This window comes from Bombyx mori, chromosome 2, assembly GCF_030269925.1.
Source record: "Bombyx mori chromosome 2, ASM3026992v2".
NCBI classification, from domain to species: Eukaryota; Metazoa; Arthropoda; class Insecta; order Lepidoptera; family Bombycidae; genus Bombyx; species Bombyx mori.
The window spans coordinates 6,099,924-6,116,559 of record NC_085108.1 but is presented as its reverse complement, the minus strand read 5'-3'; the positions used below and the strand labels follow the sequence as shown (position 1 = coordinate 6,116,559).

At 34.9% G+C, this 16,636-nt stretch overlaps 1 protein-coding gene and 1 long non-coding RNA gene across 4 annotated transcripts in view; both read left to right on the top strand.

Annotated features, from left to right (window-relative positions):
• LOC101735982 (transcription factor CP2-like protein 1) overlaps window positions 1-16,636 on the top strand; it is a 204,404-nt gene that overhangs the window by 121,502 nt on the left and 66,266 nt on the right. For 2 of the 3 annotated variants that reach the window (XM_062672820.1, XM_062672814.1), the window contains exons 1-2: window positions 3,426-3,825; window positions 16,352-16,567. The exons of the other annotated variant lie outside the window; for it this stretch is intronic. The gene's annotated coding sequence lies outside the window, so the exon portion shown is untranslated. Of the gene's footprint in view, window positions 1-3,425; window positions 3,826-16,351; window positions 16,568-16,636 lie in introns of those variants that run through there. 3 annotated transcript variants of the gene reach the window in all.
• Window positions 1,120-2,838, top strand: LOC134200115 (uncharacterized). The gene is made up of 2 exons (XR_009974874.1): window positions 1,120-1,987; window positions 2,270-2,838. It is a non-coding gene; the product is annotated as an uncharacterized LOC134200115 (long non-coding RNA).

Sequence of the window (16,636 nt, the reverse complement as noted above, 5' to 3'; positions counted from 1 at the left end):
TTTGAAGGGCGGGGCAGCCGTTGTAACTGTACCTTAGAACTCATATCTCAAGGTGGGTGGCGCATTTACGTTGTAGATGTCTATGGGCTCCAGTAACCACTTAACACCAGGTGGGCAGTGAGATCGTCCAACCATCTAATCAATAAAAAAAAAACTTAGATTAGTGTGGGAAAATATGTATGCGTATTAAACGTACGCATTGCGTAGTAAATGACTGTATAGTAGCGTCCGTAGCCAGTGGATTAAACCCCCATGTACTCCTCTCGGATGGGGTTGCTTTGCTGAAATTAAAATCCTTAAGTATACACTACTTTTACTACCTGTTTACCTACCTACTACTATAGATTTAATTACAAGTTCCGAATTAGGACGCCTTCCGTAGAACTATGGGGTAGTAAAAATCGATTGCAGATCTTACCTGTGTCGTTTTATGTAGCAGTCATAAAAAATATTTCATATCTTCTAACTTTCCCGATTGTTATTTAAAATAAGTGATAAATCTGTACATGTTTTTGTACGCATATCTTGCATATAAATGAATACAGCGGAATTGAGATTCCTCAATTCTAACCACCTCGTATTTAAAAGCTCATATTAACGGTCTACTCCCTTCTAGGAAATTAGTTATATTCAGAAGCTCATATACTGAAAAACTAGACTGACTAGTATCGATTTTTCTCCAAATACGTTCCAACGAACTTAGTTTCAACATAATATAAGCTTGGTGAAAATTACACAATTGATCAAAACTATTTAATGGCATCGCAAGCATCGGCCAGTGAGCTTTCTTAGTTCTCCAAACAGAAATTTAATTGGTTCAGGGGACAAGAGATTATAGTCCATGTAAACAGATTAGTGTTGAGTGGTGTCAAAGGCACTAAAATACCGATTGTCGAAGATTGGGTGTTCGGTAGATTAATCTTTTGCTGACTCAATTTTGATTCTTTGGCTGTCAACGAACGCAAATATAAGTACATAAGCGGTGACTGCGATTTACGAACTCATGCAAAGATATAGTAAAGCTACTGTTTCCAATTAGCCTAGAGACTACAGTAGTCAAGTACATGTCAATGATTTTGTTCTGCAATGCTGCGTGTAACGAAGCATTTTTAAGTCCCAACCATAGAGTTACTATTCTAACTGGAGTGCTTACTTCGTTTGACATAAAAACTAAAAATATACTTTATCTCTATGGCTTAAAGTTTATTTTTAAATAGCAAAAGATGTAAGGAAAAACGGTCTGAAAAGAGAATGATTATTAAGTGGTGGTGTCCCTCTCGCATATTTTACAAACAAAAAGCAGTGTTGCTAGCTTAGAGGATTTTCCATAAAATCTCGGAATTTGGACCCCCGTCTTAATTATCAAAAATGGCTTTTAGTGGTTAGTGGATTTTTTAGTAGCTTGGGCGTTGTTGAAAATTATCCAAAAGGTGAAAATCAATCCACTTTACAGGACTTTAAACATTTTATGACAATAATATATCTAAACACATATTATTTAAACGATGTGACTTAAACTTAACTAGAAAATTTTGCTACAATTTAGAATTTCCTTCAACGTCAAAAATTAAATTGGTTCAAAATAAACGTACAAAGTTATGGTGAAATTAGTTTCTGATGATGACAATTTATTAAAATAAATTATATAAGAAGTATTGATTATATGATATATATTGATTTTTAATAGAACATCATATATTAATAAAGCTCATTAACAAAAAAATTATTATTCTATATTAATAAGAACTCTGTTTAATGGAAAATTTAATGGTAAGTACGTAGATTTCTGATGGTTTTCATGTTGAATTTGGTGGGAAGCCAGATTAATTGTTGGCATCACCGAAAAAGAGCTATGAATGGATTAAAAGAAAAATGGCGTCTATTTACGTTTGTAGTGCGAAGTTAAAATGGCACTGATACAGCTTGTGGCTTGTTTTTTTTCGAAAATCGTGAAAGTTTCCGTGTAATCATGGTGAACACTTTTAATGTAAGTGGTTTTAAGCGAGAATCCTCTCCAGTTTGTGGAATATCCTTCCATATGTCAGATTCATTGATAAAATTTTACTAGTGTGAGCATATATTTTAAAAATGTGAGATATTTTTTCTCATTATGATATTTAATACCATTTGTCTTGTAAATTGTACTTAATCTATGTCATATACTAAATTTGAAAAAACAATCGTGAGAACTATAATTTTGCAATGTATTTTTCATATTATAAGAGCCATCACGTGGTATTTTTTGAACTTTTTTTATTGTATTGAATAGCGTCGCACGCAAGCATGTATATCATTTGCCTGACGTTAAGCGAACGAGGAGGATCTTCTAGTAAATATGACGTTGGAATTTCTGGAAAATGTCCTATATAAAGGTCAAACAAGAAGAATCAAGTACTCAAACGCAAGAAATAAAAAATACCCTGAGAAAAGCAAAATTACGACAAGATGTTAAGGTATTGAAACAAAAACTTAAAAGTCGCAAAATAGTGATTGTAAATATAAAGGCGATTTTAGATTTATTAAAGAAAAATGGCGATTTTTAATTGAATTGAAATTTAAATTGCGAAATTTTAATGATACTCATGGTCCACTCAGATATTGATTAAAATAAATTATGTATTTCGTTGAAAAAAAAGAATTTACTTAAAATAGAGGAAATGTTATATTATACGACTACAGAAAATTAACTGAACTTAATAATAATAATATAACCAATATTTTGTAAATAGAGATCAAGTACTATGTGTATTGTGTTATGTGTATTGACTTGTCATTTAAGAGTTATTTAATTGTCTACATATAACAAATAAATGAATTACAGTTCATTTCATTTTATTACCCATTGTGTTTTATTTCCTAAAACTAGTAGACTTAATATACACGTGTCATGAAAATAGCACAGAAGTAAAAATACAAACAATTTTAAATCAATTGAAGATGTGAATGTAGGAAAAGAGCACCCGATACGCGCAGACCATGTGTGTTGCAGTGTCTCACTCAGTGTGTCAAATATTAATTTGCACGACCCACTTAGCCAGTACATTAAAGTAGGAATTGCGTAATTAAGTTCAACATAATATTTAAGTCGCGGTTGAGTATTCGGACGTTAAACATGAGTTTGAGGAAGTTTAAGTAATAGAACTGAGGTAATGATGTTTGTAATAAAACTCAGTGCTAGATTTTCGACAATGCAGCAACTTCCAAAAAAACCGTCGAAAAAAGTCACCATGACGACGAAGCAATGTTTAGAATTGAATTTACATAAATAAAACGTTGCAAGCACGTGTTTTGTATTTACATAGGGTTACACATAATTACTTAAGGTAAATTCAAAACTGATGCATGTGTATAATTTTGTCCTATAAATAAATTTTATATGGTCACCATATTAGACAAGGACACCGCGACCAAAAAGTATTCTCTTTCGAGACCGATTTCTCGGCATTAGACAGCACTCCAGTTGTATGTACTTATTAACTCCATGGTCCCAACTGATTTGTTCTGTGCGATCATCAAGAACTTTGACATTAATTTAACAAAATTTTATTGGACAAATCTGCAATTTTATTCTTTACGCCAATAACAATTTTTCTATTTTATTGTTGTGACCACGTTTTGAAAACCGAAACAAGTTACCGACCTGTCATGGCTGCTAAGTTTTCATAATTTACGTGTGTGACAAATTGAAGCTCTTCAATGTTGATGAATATGTAAATTATCGTGAATTTTATGCTAAATAGTAAATCAAAGTAACTCCGCATTTTAACAAAAATCTTGTACCGAAAGATTGAAATCGGGCACAAGAACTGAAGGATTAAAAATCAGGTAACTTTAAAATTTATTTCTCTGTTTTAACACGTATTTTATCAACGAAACGAATTGAATATGCAAATTTATGGTTTAAACATTACATAATTATAGGTTCGACTTCAAATTAACAAAACCGATTCGGTTCTATACGATTTTATTTACGCTATTTTAAATTAACAATCTATTCTTCAATATATGTAAAAAAAAAATTAACCTGTTGAGTATATAGTAATAAATAGTAGTAAAGAGCAATCACGTTAAAAATTAATGAGTATCTCGTAATCTCAATACATTAAAACACATAGTGCTGTGAAATATTTTCTTAATATTTTATATTAGATAAGGGATTATCTCATTAATGGGTTCGAATGTTATTGTTCTACAGTATACATTTTTAAGTTTGAGTCAATGCGTTATAAAATAAACCAAAAAAAATCTCACTACATTATTGTTTTACTTTTATTTAAAACAATCACTTTTGCATTTGTTTATTCATATTAGTTAACATAAAAAAAATTAAGTTTAGCTATGTTTATTGATGTGGAGTACACCAGGTCATCTAGTGTCCAGAAATATTAAAAAAAAAGATTTTACCCCAGTGACAACCATAATAATTTTTTTTATAAATGTAACAAAGTGAATGTTTAAAGAGGTAATTCATTATTATCTAACCTAATCATGTCCTTAATCTTAATTGCCAAATTGCAATATGAATAATATCATCAAACACCAATCAAATAAGTTTATTTCCAAATTATTTTCTAAAGGAATATTTTTGACTTCCAGTTTCCATTTGTAAGCATCTTCAGAACCACATTTAAAACGATGATATTAAATTTAAGTTAGACGTAACATTTGTTTTTTTCTATGCACACACCATCATGGTTATATAGAAAACCATTGATGTGTGTTAAGAGGCATCCAAAGGCAGACAAAATTTTAACAATTAAAACTTAATAAATTTAGCTCTTCATAGAATTTTATGATGTGATATTATAATATTTTAAAAAAGTACATTTCGATTTAAAAGAGTGACGTGTGTGTATTGAATAGTGAATACAGTGATTTAACCAAACAGCAGTGAAATTGTTTATTTTCAGTGTGAAGAAAGAATACAATAGACAAGATATGGAACCTCCGGTGAAAAGAAACAGAATTGATGACAGCATAAACAGTATCACGATCAAAAATCAAACAGGCATAGATAATTTGATAGACAGTATAATTAACTCAAAAAATCAGCCGCAAATTATTTTAGGTGATGAATATTACCAGACGCTTCCACTAATAAAAGTCTTTATCGGACATGTAAAACAGCCTAAAGACATATCGAAGCTATTTGAAATACTCAATGAGAAATTACCATTGAAATATCTGCTTCACCTGAAGCGTGTCCGGAAAAAGGATATATTATTATCTCCTGTTTCGTTCTTAAACAGCGACACTCAAGAATCAATTCAAGAATACATTGAACGTAATATACCAGAAATCAAGGATTGCTTCGAATATTTCAGGGAAGCCACTGTACCTTTAACCCCACCGTTGACGAGAAAGCAGTACATGGAAAACTTGAGACACTGGTCACTTAACTTCCATCCGAATCATTATATTGAGACAATAATGAGTGACCAGCCTTTCAAACAGAGCGAAGCTAGGAACCACAGAATATATATGGCCTTGACATTTGAGATCGTAAAATGGTACTTCAACATCAAATCTTACGAGGATATTTTACAGAGTGATTTCAATGCTGCTGTCGTCGTAGACCCGACCATAAACTCTGTAGTGACTCTGGCTGTGGATAATAGACACGAACATCCTTTACAACATCCGGCAATGTTGGCCATAGATAATGTAGCGAAAACACAAGGAGGCGGTGCTTGGAAAATAGACATTGACGATACTTTAAAAGAAGATTTGAAAGAAAAATTCAAGATACAGTATGGGACTAGAAGTGGCACTGCTGAATCACCTTATTTGTGTACAGGATATTATGTTTATTTATTAAGAGAACCATGCATTATGTGCTCTATGGGCTTAGTGCATGCAAGAGCTAAAAAGATTTTCTTCTCATTAGACACGCCGCTGGGAGGCTTAAAATCTAAGACGAAATTGCAATGTATCGAATCATTGAATCATCGTTTTGAAGTGTTTACCGGGTTTTTGTAATAATATGAAATTTTGAATTATTTCAATTTTAAATCAATAAAACTTTCTTGTGGTACCTGCCTACTTCGTTTAATTTCTTTGTCACTTTCAAGAATAATTTTGTAATAGTAGGTGGATAGCTGATGAAATTTACGAGGCGGGTGGTGACATTGGCGTTGTGATGTCTGTCGTAGCGCGATTAACCCTTTCAGCGCGAACCGTCGATAGATCGACTCTCTCTTAATGGGTATAAGAATATACTGTACTGGTGGTAGGACCTCTTGTGAGTCCGCACGGGTAGGTACCACCACCCTGCCTATTTCTGCCGTGAAGCAGTAATGCGTTTCGGTTTGAAGGGTGGGGCAGCCGTTGTAACTATACTTGAGATCTTAGAACTTATATCTCAAGGTGGGTGGCGTATTTAAGTTATAGATGTCTATGGGCTCCAGTAACCACTTAACACCAGGTGGGCTGTGAGCTCGTCCACCCATCTAAGCAATAAAAAAAAATTATATATATATTTAGACTATTTACGCAGTTTGATTATAGGTATTAGATATCGACCGGTACGTACATAAGTGTCTTAGCGCGCGCACGTGTAATGTCTTTACGAAGTTAATTACATTCATAAATAACGATTTAAAATTATTTTGCTGCGAATGTATCATTGATTCAGAACCTACATATACATAGTTTTAAGAAATCTATTAAAGAACATCTGTGCAATAAAGCTTACTATAAAGTCAATGATTATCTAGAAGATTGCACAAAGTGGGAAGGGGTTACTCGCTCCGGGCATTTCAATATTGTAATAATTGTTATGTTATAACTACTTATTGTAAAAATGAATATTAAAAAAAAAAAAAAAGAAATGCCCGATGATTTTCTTGCCAATTCTTCTCAGGACGGAGGCTTATTTCTTGTGAATTGGCGGTAGTTCTTTTGACGTTCAACAACGTATGTACTTTCATTTATGTTGAATAAAACTTTTTTGATTTGATTTGATTTTTAAATATATATTTTTAAGGTACTCTTCATCAAAAATCCTTTAGCAATTTCTGTGTAAACTATGTGAAAACAAACTCAGTACTAAAAGGGTTAAGGTATTTAATAGACTTTATTCGGCGATAGATGGCGCTAGCAGTAGTCTTAAGATCTACAGTTCGTTACCTATATCGGGAACTTGCAGAATCGGATAGGACATATGAGTCGTCTATTATCAAAGGTGGCAATCTGTGCATTTTGGACAAAAAAAATTTATTGATATGTCAATACAAATTGATTTGAATATAATCGTCTCCTTCAAAGAATACGGTTCAAAACCTGCACTAAATAAAGGTTAATACTTAACCTGTTATTTATCTAAGATGTCGTTCCGAAGAGTTTTGTGACTGTCAATGGAATACAAAGTCAATAATTCGTTTTTCTGATTTACCAATAATTGTCCAAAAGTCAGATTGCCGGCTTTGATAATAGTCGACTCATATCCCCACTCGAGGCACGCTCAGAAAACAATATTTTTTATATTAATCACCGTATCTAAAATGCTGGATATAGCTAAACAGAATATTTGATGTTAATTGGCTACCGCGCGTGCTTACTATTAGTTCGAAGTCCTTTGATTGCGGGGAGTGTTAGAAATACGAACTTTACCACTCGGATCGGAATGCATGACCAATCCATGGCAAGACTGTGGTAAAACTTACTGGTACTGGCTCAATGCGTTCAGTGATGTCGCGGAAATTTGACAACCACTGGTATGTAATGACGTGGCCAATGCAGTCACTTCTCATTCCCGATCCTGCGGACAGAATGCAAAGCAGTTAACGTCGCCCAGAACACGTCATTTCGGATCCTCCTGATCCACTAACGGTGCTTTTAGGTACTTCAAACACCGGTCATCGTTCCCGTCGAACCCGTCGCTTGCGACGAAGGGCTCGCCAAGTAAATTAACCCACAGACACAGCCCACTGAGTTTCTCGCCGGTTCTTCTCAGTGGGTCGCGTTTCCGATCCGGTGGTAGATTCTGCGAAGCACGTCTCTTGCTAGGGTTCGTGTTAGCAATGTCGTCAGGTTTAAGTGAGCCCCATGAGCTCACCTACTAGTTAAGTTTACGCTGAAATAGCCTCTCAAGGCTATCAGCTTAGGTAGGAAAAAAAAGTTCTCTTTTTTCTTTCCTATTACCCTCTGCTGGGGTGTAGGGCTCGAAACAAATTCTTCCATTTGCATCGGTCTTAGGCAGTCTGTTCTAAGTCCTTCCACGTCATGCCCAAGACGCCCAGTTCAGATTTTCGAAATTTGACGCAAACATTTATTCACAAACCAATCGCCAACGCGGTGGACCAACCACATTAAAACTACAGTGAGAGGTCCCCTAAATCCCCGTTGGATAGTTACTGTTATTTTAACCCACTAAATGGGGGACGCAGAGGCGAAGAGATGACGGGACATCCTGAGACCCGTCAAGCCTACACCCTCCAACACCACATGACGGTCACGACCACTCTGTCAAGAGTGATACATACGACTGAGAAGAAACAGAAGATAATGACGTCATACTATTGTAAGACTCGGGTTCCAAAGCCAGGAAATAAATACACAGATTGCAATAGTTCACTTAATTCTGTATTGCTTTATTTGTAACTCCACTTGTACAATCTTTAGATATCTGCTCACTACTGAATACACTGCGTTCTGTCCCGTTTTTTCAGACTACCGCCTTTTTTATTATGTCACGTCCCCACTACTGTAATTGCTCCCACCAGCAGTGTTGCTATTTGGCAATCCGAAAATTGCCTTAACATTAACAAATTTTAATTATTTTACAACAAACCTTACACTATGAAAAGAAGTCCCACAAAAGCATTCGTCAGAGAAAGATAAAATCAGTATGTCAATTGTCGTTCATGGTTAATTAGATGCTGGCATGAAATGGCCTTGGTTCGTCGTAAGAACGCTATTCACATGTTTCACGCCAAAGAATCGCGGTAGTGTAAACCCGGTAATAATACCGAGCCATCTTAATCGCTAATTTGTGGGTAGTTGCTAACACTCTTTTTTTGGAAATTCTAAATTTTCGTAAAGTGGCTTTGTCGTCCACGTAATCAGTCTGTAACTTTATAGTTTCGTGGCCTGTTATTAATGTGCTTCAATATAAACCGTTTATTAGTTACCCCGTTCGCTTGGATTTGGATGCTTGCTCTGACAGAATCATTATTGTAGTAATAATGTCAACGGTAGCGCGGTCTCCGTCAATGTTCATTCGAAGTTGTCCGATTTCGCTGAACTAATTTCCATCCTTAATTTCCCAACTAATTATAACCTAACCATAATTAATTAAATGTAATCAAGTTTTACTTATAATAATTGAGTTAACATCATGTAGTAGGTAATTGTGAAATTGTCAGTTTTGTATTGATGATCCCTTTGTTGGTGTAACTAAATAAATAAATTAATAATTATTGGTGGGAAGTTTTTAATGGACGTACTCGATTTCTTGTTAATTTATCGTGATTATGTAAAACAGCAAGAATGTTATAATACAAAATCTGTTTAGAGATTATTATATTAGAAACTATTTATTATATATCCAGCTGGTGGCTGGCTGTGTTGTGTTTCTCCACTATCTGATATATCATATCATATTTCTTCCTAATATAAATTGAGACTTCAATCTCATATTCTCAGCGTTTCGACATTTGTAGGCAGCGGCTTGGCTCTGCCCCTGGCATTCCTGAAGTCCATGGGCGATAGTAACCACTCACTATCAGGTGGGCCGTATTCTCGTCTACGAGGGCAACAAATAAAAATTACACTTCACAGTTCGAATTGTCCGCTTTTGCCCATGATTAGTCGTCAGACGGGTCATGATCCTTGGTTATGTGGACTATACAAAAATTATAAATTCTTCTTCTTCTATCTTCTTCTTCTATATATATAAAAAAGAATTGCTGTTCGTTAGGCTCGCTAAAACTCGAGAACGGCTGGACCGATTTGGCTAATTTTGGTCTTGAATTATTTGTGGAAGTCCAGAGAAGGTTTAAAAGATTAATAAATATGAAAATGCTCGGTATTAAATAAAAATAGCAATTTTGTTTTTCCTGTTATGTCCCCTCCGTCGGACGGATTCCTTTTGTTTGTTTTAAGTTTATTTCATACAAAAGTTTAGGTCTCTTATTTATCGATTGAGGCATTATGAAGTCTGCTGGGTCAGCTAGTTATAAATAAAAATATGTAAGGAAATACGGAAACATTTAATGGGAAAGTCCAAATTGGACATGACGTCATCAAGCCACGCCGTTACACTTCGATCAGTGAGGCTCTAATAAATTGCCGGTAATCGCGAACTGTGAACAACGTGATCGGGTTCCGCAGGAAAAAAAACTGCTTAACGAAGTTTCAGTACTCATTTCGATTTAAATGAGTTAAGATATCAATTGTAGGAGTGGCGTAGGATAATTCAATAGAAAGTTATTAGAGGAGGCCACGGCCCTCAGCATTGAGGATTATCGACGCAAGGAGAAGGAGGTAGTACGGTATCGGGAAGGTGTTTATTCGGCTGTGGATAACTAAGGGTTAAAATTTGTAAACGTAAAACAGTCTTATCGTTAAAAATAAATGATAATTGTCGTGGTTACAAAATTTATTTATTTTTTCAGCTAGTCGTTAACCAGCTTAATTTACAAGACTATGTAGAGGTTTTAGGGGTTTGGACCAATTAAATCTTTAACATCAATTGGGCTATCAAGAAAATGAATCTGTTTTAGCCAACATAAAGAAACAATATAATTTAGAAATGTTTTTGAAACTAAAAATGTCCGACCTATGAATATTTCCATCGTTCTATTGCACACTTTTAAATTGACGTCCAATTTTCTTCTTCCACGACATGTTTCGAAATCCCAAATAAAATGGTACGCACCATTTAAGCGGTCAAACGGTTCAGCATACCAATTGTGTCTTCCCCTTCATTGTGACAAATATCATGCGTCCACTTCTAACCAGACTCCCGTCGGATTTGTACGCGCCAAGTGAGCTACGTATTTAGCTTCTGTTTCGCCTGTCCGTCCGTTTATTAATTATTATTTTTCTGCAATGATATCGTTTGAAAAACGATGGCCGTTTTTCGCCATGTAGCCTAGCGCATATGAAGTGAGTTTTGGTGAGTTGGTTCTTTTTTAATTTTCAATTGATTTTAAGATTGAATGGACTTTTTATTTTATTTGTCGTAACTTCTTGAAAATATTTTAATTGGCTGCTGGAATTTTTTTTGATTACTATAATTAATTATACCTTGAAAGCATCAAATACGAAAGTATTAACACATTATCTGCTATTATTGCTTAATAATAGGTAGTCGTATCGAAAATCTTAAAGTAGTATTTTTCTCATTGCTTTTTAAATTTATTATAATCTGTCTTTTTTAATTAATATCAGTTCTCGTTATGGTTATACTCAAAAACCTTTCATCTCTGAGTAAATGGTTAATGGAAACTCAAAAAAAAAAAACCTGAAAATTGATTTCAAACCATAAAAAACCAGCAACGACTGGTTCACACTGAACCCTACCACGATCAATCTTGTTTTAAACGAACCTCATTCGATGACGTCCATAACATTTAACACGATCGTCTCAAGTGTACCTTACGTCTGCGTTCATAAGGTCCGTTTTTCTGCGTCGTTGTATTTAAATTGCCGTGATGCCCGTTTAATTGTAAAACGACCGTCTTCCTTTCACGTGCTCATTCTGATTTTTCGCGTAATTTCATTTCATTCTTTAAGGCCTATGAATGAAGTTAGTAAAAAAAGATATAAAATATGTTGGAACAGTAATTTCTTACCACTAAAAACTTTAAGTATGCCCAAAAGCAACTCAATTTGGTTTGGATCTTACAGTTTTTTTTCTTCCTACGTATGCTGATAGCCTTGATAGGCTATTTCAGCGTAACTTTAACTAGTATGTGAGCTCACGGGGCTCAAACCTGACGACGTTGCTAACACGAACCCTAGCAAGAGCCGTGCTTCGCAGAATCTACCACCGCATCGGAAACGCGACCCACTGAGAAGATCCGGCGAGGAACTTAGTGGGCTGGTCTAACAGTTAAAGTCATTTGAATTTATATACTAAGATATCATTTCAGGTATCTGCCAGTATGAGGGTTTTTCTCATTTCCATATCCATCGAATACTGTGCTACTAATTAGGTCTGATATCTGAATATTTTCTAGAAAAAACGCTATTGTTTTCTGAACTTTTGACTTAAAGCTGAGACAAGGTCTGTAAAGATAATTTCACGAATTAAACCAAAGACGCTCAAACTTCCTTGTTCCGAAATCGCTTTTGTATTTAAAAATCCTATTCGCTAAATTTATTCTGTAATGAAACGGATCAAAAAAACATCGAACACCATGTAGAAACTGACGAGAAAGTTTTGACTTAAATGCCATATCACAAAATCATCGATTATGGGAGGAGTCTTTGCTATTTTTTTTCTTCCTAAGCTGATAGCCTTGAGAGGCTATTTTAGCGGAACCTTAACTGGTATGTGAGCTCACGGGGCTCAAACCTGACGACGTTGCTAACACGAACCCTAGCAAGAGCCGTGCTTCGCAGAATCTACCACCGGATCGGAAACGCGACCCACTGAGAAGATCCGGCGAGAAACTCAGTAGGCTGTGTCTGAGGGTTAGGAGTCTTTGCCTTCCAGTGGGACGCGTAACTGGAATTAAAATACCTATTCTCTAGTTCTAGTACGTTCACATACATTTTATTAAGAACTATGAACTATTAATGTTATTATTAAAAAAATGTATCTAGACGAGGACATACCCAATGTCGCGTTTAAGAGTCACCAAGACTTAGATGCGGATAAATATAGGTTTTCTGTGTTCAAATAAATCAGGTATGAATTGCCAAACTTAAATAGCATTTGGTCCCAAGAATATTGCGTAAACTTTGCCTATAAGAAAGCTTTTTTTTTTATTGCCCTTGTATGCAGACGAGTATACGGCCTACCTGATGCTGAGTGGTTACCGTCGCCTATGGACATCAGCAATGCCTGTTTTATAGACAGACGAAATATTGGCCGTAATAAATATCGTCTTCTTGTATTAAAACTGTATAATCTCAAAACTTACAAATTTTACAGGAGAGTGTTTTAAAGGTTTAACATGTGATATTTTTAATATTAATCATCTTTGCAACGTTTATTTTTTATTTTTTACCAGTTACATTATCTGTCTTTTAAAGTAAGATAAAATTATGTATTAATTTTGTTAATCAAAACATAGGTAAACTAAAAAAAAAAACTCAAACTAAACTACGCTCTTTTGACAGTATTTATAAGAAAAATACTGGTGATACCAAATGATTCCACATATTAGCTCAATTTGGAATATCTAAATATTAATACGTGAAGCAAAAACTTTGTACCCCTTTTTACGAAAATTGCGCGGACGGAGGAGTATGAAATTTTCCACACTTATAGAGAATATAGAGAAGAAGTGCACAATGCTAATATTTTTTTTAAATAATGCATAAAAGATACATTAAATCAATAGAGAAAACATTACACACACTACATACCATGTATTTTACGCACACACGCATGCATACTATTTATTGTCAAACTTTTGTTCTTGACGTCTGTTGTCAAGTTGAGATTAAATATCGTTTATCTTTGTTAATATTTTTTATAGTGTAGTCTTGACGAAATTTGTGATTATAGAAGTATAAAATACAATCATAATAGTGTAAAAACTTACAATTCCAATTAATTATAGTCGAATTTCGACTACTGCGGGACCTCTAGTTTAACGGAAATTGTACACTTTTAATGCGAATAGACGATATCATAATGTATTCGAACCAACTAGGATACTTTAATACTGCTTTGAGCCAGATACGGTCAAAACGTATTCTATTTTGTGGTGTCGCAATGGGCCCCAGAAATGGTCTACTAGATAATGCTCTCAATTGATATGGTGTACTGAATTTAATGTTTTGGTTGACAATGTATCTGATCCGGTTGTCATTAATAAATATGGAACTAAATGCATACGTTACCATCAAAACCTTGCAATTTGACTCACATTAATACAATGGTGTTGTGTCAAATCAGCCTTTTTAACCGGCTGACCGAAAAAGGATGAGGTTCTCAATTCGACTGTATTTTTTGTAATGTTTGTAACCTCATAACTTTTAACTGAGTAAATCGGTTTTGATGATTCTTTTTTTATTAGAAAGCTGACGCTTCCCGTGTGGTCCCATGGCAATTTAGTCCAGTTCTGATAATGGTATCCATGAGAAAACCATATAAGTCTTAAATTTGTAATAAGTACGTGCGCGACAAATAGATGAATAACTCAATAACTCAATATCACGCCAACCGATTTCGATGATTATTGTTTTTAGTGTGTATTAATTTGTTTTAGAATATCTTTTTTTTATTTTTTTTATAATTTTTTTTTGATTTATTTATTTATGTACACACAAAAAAGAAGACATAGTACAGAGTAATAGGAAAATTATTTACAAAGGCACTTTTTATTTGAAGTCGGTTTTTGTTAAAGCATCTCTATTTACAATTATTATTTCTCGAGACCTTAGAATATATTTAATAACGTGATTTTTTCTCGCCTAATCGCTTAGTAGCCTAAGGGACTATTTATTCCAACAACGCGCTGTTTGGTAAATGAGCCGATAGGGCTCAACCTGAGAGAATTTAGTATCATCTGTCCTAGTAAGAGCATTATTACTTCGCTGAGTCTACCACCCAATTGGAATCGCGATCCACTGAGAAGATTCGGCGAGAAACTCAATTGGTTGTGTCTATGGGAGACAACATGAATGCCACCGTATACATTGAAACATTAATTGTAATCTCAATCTATACTAATATATAAATCTACAGTGGTTTTTACGGATGTTCCGTTATAACTACTGAACCGTGCATCCGATTGACTTGAAACTTGGTATCCATGTAGAAAATACATGTACTTAATGGATAGGCTAATATTTATATGATTGTTGAACTCCCTACACCAGCTGCGGGGGCGTTAATGATGAGAATCTTTGTGGGGGTGAGAAATAATAATGTTCATTTTAAATGCCCAGCGAAGCGGACGGGTACAGCTAGTTTACTTAATTGACTAGCCCACCCTTTACCCTGGAATGCATGACTGCGTCGCAGTAGGGTTCTTGTAATTACCCCCACGCGCTTAGAATACGGGACGTAATGTGATCACTAATTTTATAAATGTTTCGTGTAAAATTTTACTTCAGAATCGATATCCGCCTGGACTTTTTGGCGGGAACGCGAGGAGTGAAGTTGTGTGATTTGTTTTATTTTGTCTATTTAGTGTTTCTTCAGGTTTAAATGTGTAATAACGGTGGTTTATTAACTGTTTAGTATCTGTGAAAGTGCACAAATTTGGGAAAATGAAACAAAGCCGCTGGACGTAACTTCTCGGGATCCTCCAAAAAGTCCACTGAAAAAATCTCAGTAAATGACCACTATTTTACTGAGATTATATTTCATCCCATATCATCTCATCGCATCTCATTTCATTTCATCCCAGTTGATTAATGTCACAAATTAATTGTCTTCGTTTCATTTCATTTCACTCCATGCTATCATTTTTCATAAAAATAAGAACATAAATTAAAATAAGACATGACTTAAAGGTCTTAGTTACCAGGTCATAAAATCTCTTTAAAAAAAAAAAAGATATCCGCCTGCGGGAATACACCTTGCGTTTTACCATTTAGAACGAAAAAACACGTCCAATATACTAGATCGCTTTTCTCAATGGCTTTTATTACCCATTATAAAGCAAATATCCTGTCAAGGTCAACAATACAACAGGCTCATTTCGTGATCTGGAACCAAGCCCAGTATTCATCAAAGACTTTATAATACGTTTCGCTTGATTGAAGTTGGTAGATTACAACAATATGCTCATACATACCACATGTAAACATGGCCCTATTGATAGAGAAAAATATCGAAAAGTTAGATTCTAAATAAACCAAAAAGGAACCGCTTCAAAACGTAAGGACCTCTGATCAGGTCTCCACATTTTCGCAAGTAAAATAATCATTTGATAAAACATAGGCAAAACTAAACTTTTTTTTTTATTGTTTAGATGGTTGGACGAGCTCACAGCCCAGGTGGTGACTGGAGCCCATAGACATCTACAACGTAAATGCGCCACCCACCTTGAGATATAAGTTCTAAGGTCTCAAGTATAGTTCCAACGGGTGCCCCACCTTTCAAACCGAAACGCACTACTGCTTCACGGCAGAAATAGGCAGGGTGGTGCCTACCCGCGCGGTATCACAAGAGGTCCTACCACCAGTAAAACCATCCTGAATTTCGCTTTCTTTCTTACAGATCGATTTTGCTCTGCTGTTGACTGAGTTAAACCAGGATCGAAGACCTCACCAGAAAAGCCAAGCAGTGGTATTCAAAACTCGTCTTGTACCAGATAATTAATGGAAAACCATAGAATCCTTACATTTCGAATTGTAATGAAGATAACATTCGGTGATTTGATAATTTTCTGAGACCGAATAATTGGTTTTATTGTGCTACGCTTTCCTGTTGATGGTGAGTGAGTCGTTTCTGATGATCTGATTATATGATACTAGATGATGACCGAGCTCTGCTCGTTTTTTT